This window comes from Odocoileus virginianus, chromosome 8, assembly GCF_023699985.2.
Source record: "Odocoileus virginianus isolate 20LAN1187 ecotype Illinois chromosome 8, Ovbor_1.2, whole genome shotgun sequence".
Taxonomy (NCBI): domain Eukaryota; kingdom Metazoa; phylum Chordata; class Mammalia; order Artiodactyla; family Cervidae; genus Odocoileus; species Odocoileus virginianus.
Genome location: NC_069681.1, coordinates 1,552,935 through 1,556,835, shown reverse-complemented (window position 1 = coordinate 1,556,835; position 3,901 = coordinate 1,552,935). Strand labels below are relative to the sequence as shown.

The following is a 3,901-nucleotide window of genomic DNA, read 5'->3' as shown; positions in this document are numbered from 1 at the left end:
AGTCAACACTCCCACTTCCTTCCTTTTCGTGGACATAAATTCTGAATGCTTTTTCTGGGTCTGGCAACCTCAATGCAGGTGCTTGAGTTAAGGCTTGTTTTAGTGTAGCCTCTGACTTCTTTTGAGGAGTTCCCCACATTAGTGGGATTGAATCATCCCATCCCCTCAAGCTTTCATATTAAGGCTGGGCAATTACACCATAGTTGGGTATCCAGATTCTACAATACCCAGTTAGCCCCAGGAAAGCTTGCAATTGTATTTGAGTCATAGAGCAACTGGAGGATTCCTTGTACTTGATCAGAGGACAGCCTCCTGGACCCGTGTGTAATCTGAACTCCCAGGTAACTGACCTTTGTCTTGACCATTTGTGCCTTAGCATGGGAGACTTTGTATCCCCTCTCTGCCAAAAGGCTTAGAAACTGAATTGCATGTTGTTGGGCATTTTTCTCATTTTGTGACCAGGTTAGTAGGTCATCTACATATTGTAATATTTTCCCGTTAGGTCCCAGGTCCAGATCTAGGAGATCCCGGTTAAGAACCTGCCCAAACAGGTGGGGGCTGTCTCTGAAGCCCTGAGGGAATACTGTCCAAGTCATCTGTTGGTGTTTTTCTCCTGGAGCCTCGAAGGCAAAAAGATTTTTGGATTCTTTAGCCAGTGGTATGCAAAAGAATGCATCTTTGAGATCCAGGACTGTAAACCACTTGGCACTGGGCGGGATTTCTCCCAAGATTACATAGGGATTGGGTACTGTGGGATGGAGGGGGACTACAGCTTCATTTACGATCCAGAGATTTTGAACCATTCACCAGGTCCCGTCCTTTTTCTTTACAGGGAGGAATGGGGTGTTACATGGCTAATTGGTGGGGACCAATAGCCCACAGGCAAGGAATTTATGTATTAGAGTCTGTAGTCCTTCCCGAACTTCTTCCGAGGGGGTATAGTTTCCAGTTTGGAAACCGAGTGGGATCTCGGAGGACAATGATGACTGGTTTAGCTTGGTGAGCTCGTCCAGGAGTCCCCTGGTCCCACACCTGGGGTTAATTTTGTCCTCTCATAGTTTTTGGTCCCTCTCTATTGGAGAAGGTGCAATGGGTCCTTCAGTAGTAACCAGGAGCTGTAGAGCTCTAGGGGCTGAAAAGCTTCCCATCACAAGGGTGGTCCCCAGTTTAGTGAGTATATATCTTCCCAATAAGAGAGTAGGACACTCAGGGACCACCAGAAACTGGTGGGAAAATATTTGTCCATCCCAGCAATAAAGAAGTGCTCAGGTCCGGTCTCGCCACCCGGAGCCGGTGCTGGTTGTGAGGGGCCGCATCTCGCTGCCGCCGGCCGGCTTGGGCATGGTGTTGGGCGCCGGGCCTGCCTCGCCTGTCTCGGGGTGCCCAGGAAAAAGGCAGCAGTGATGCTGACACTGGCAAGCAAGCTGAAGCGGGATGACGGTCTCAAAGGATCCCGGGCGGCAGCCACAGCCTCTGACTCCAGTCGGCGGGTGTCTGTGAGGGACAGGCTGCTTGTTAAAGAGGTTGCATGCAGAACTTGAAGCTAACTTACCTTGTACGTGTAAAGTGCATTTTCCTGATCCAAACAAGCTTCATTGCTTTCAGCTGTCACCCCAGATGAGGGTTACTACCAGGGTGGAAAATTTCAGTTTGAAACTGAAGTTCCTGACGCATACAACATGGTGCCTCCCAAAGTGGAATGCTTGACCAGGATCTGGCACCCCAACATCACAGAGACTGGTGAGATATGTCTCAGCTTACTGAGAGAACATTCGATCGACGGCACCGGCTGGGCCCCCACAAGGATGTTGAAGGATGTTGTTTGGGGATTAAACTCTTTGTTTACTGATCTGTTGAATTTTGATGATCCACTGAATATTGAAGCTGCGGAACATCATTTGCGAGACAAGGAGGACTTCCGGAATAAAGTGGAGGACTACATTAAGCGCTACGCCAGATGATACGGGGAGAGGACTGCAGGGCCGCGGACTGTGCGTGAGAAGATGGGCTCCACCCGCAACCAGAGGGAGCCTCTCCCCGGTCCTCGGCTCCCCTCAGTCCCGCCGGCTCATCCGAGTCCTGTGACCGTGTTGTCCTGAGGAAGAACCTCTTCACGACCGCCCATTGTAGCCGGAGAGTTCCACATAAATACAGCCAGAAAATGTGTCTGGGGTCCTAAAGAGTTGTCTGCTTACCTTAACATGTTTACTTTTTTGAAACTGTACTGTATAGGCTGTTGATGAGAATGAACTCAGCGTCGAGGCTAGAGCTGCTTCTCCCCTCCCCCGTCAGTCCCGCGCAGGTGATGCTCATGACGTGCTCAGTGTAGCCCGCAGATTGGCCGTCAGAAACCCTCTGCAAACTGTGATTGGTGTGAAGTCTCTTAGCTCCTCCCACGAATGTCGGCCCTGCCTAGGTGTCGTGAAGCTTCCCAGAATGCAGAGTCATTCACTGTAGATCTCTTACTGAAATGCGTATTTTATTTAATGTAAGTATATTTTGGAACAGATTTGTAATTTGTACAATTTAATGTTTTAATTATTTTTTTCTATTCTCATTTAGTTTGTATTTTCATTGTATAGAGCAGACAGATGTTGGGTCAAGCAACTATTGAGAAATACAAAGAAAATATGAAAGGCAAAAAAAAAAAGCAGTGCTCAGGTGAATCTTTCTGTAATTGTTTTTCCTGTAGCACCCAAAATGGTACAGGTTTGGGGGGAGAAGGCTCTGGAGTAGGAGGTCAGGACAGAGTAGGTAGCCCTGTGTCAACCAAGAAATTCTCAGATCTACCTGCCACATCCAGTTGCACCCTTGACTCTAGCCCTGTTATGGTTATCTGTGACAGGCAGGCTGGCTGGAGTGGGCCGCTTTAGTCCTGTTGAACCATCATGAAGGAAGGCTTGGCGCTTGACCCAAGGGCAGAGTGCCACCCAATGTCCCAACTGATGACATTTGTAGCAAGTCATTATAGGAGACTTTTCAGGGTTTGGATACTTTGGCCCAATATCCCGCCTGTTTACAGATTAGGCATTTATCCATGCCTTGTCCTTCAAGGACTCGGGGTTTGTCATAGGGCTTCCCTGGAGGGCGGCCAGCATCTGGGCATGCCTTGTCTCTTTCCTTTTCTCCCTCTCCTGGTCCTTGGCCTCCCTCTCCTGTTCTCTGTTATAAAAGGTGTTGGTGGCTGTCTGGACCACCTCATCTAAAGAGGCAGCAGGGTCCTGCTGCTGTAGCTGTTGTAACTTTATTCTGATGTCTAATACACATTGGGACAGGATTTTTTCCTTTAAAATCACTTGTCCCTTGTAAGAGTCTAAGTCCATATTGGTAAACTTTTGGAGGGCCTCTTTTAGACTTTCAGAAAGGCAATGGGGTTCCCATTGGACTCCTGAGTTATTGCTGAGACTGGGCACAGTCCCACAACTAATAGGCTTCCTTCTAGTTCCATGGGTGGACTTCCTTTGGGGTGAGTCTTTCTGAAGCTTATCCTACCCAGTACTGGTGCAACCTGAAAGCTAGGCATCCCTTGTTCAGGGTGCAGATCCCCAGGCACGTTGAGGCATGACAACCTCAAGGAGACTGATTCCCTGGGAAGACTGAGGCATGTCAGTCTCCTGAGGATTGGATCCCTGGGCAGGCCGAGGCATGACAACCTCCCAGGGACTGGACCCCTAGGCAGGTCAAGGCAGGTCGACCTCCTGGGATTCTCAGGCTGGAGTTGGGCGTCCCCAAGGTCTCCAGCATGACTAGTACTAGGTAGGATTAAGGGGTTGTAATCTTAACTCATTGCTGGTTTGTCCACTGCAGATGGGAATAGATACCATGATGTAAAGCAATCCAAGCCTGCACCATGAGACTGGGAACCTGGTGAAACAGCCATAAGCCTTATCCTTTTATTGCT

General features: G+C 49.0%; 1 pseudogene; it reads left to right on the top strand.

The window, feature by feature from the left end:
- Positions 1-1,323: 1,323 nt before the first annotated feature.
- On the top strand, positions 1,324-2,557 carry LOC110138169 (NEDD8-conjugating enzyme UBE2F pseudogene; annotated as a pseudogene).
- Positions 2,558-3,901: the final 1,344 nt, after the last annotated feature.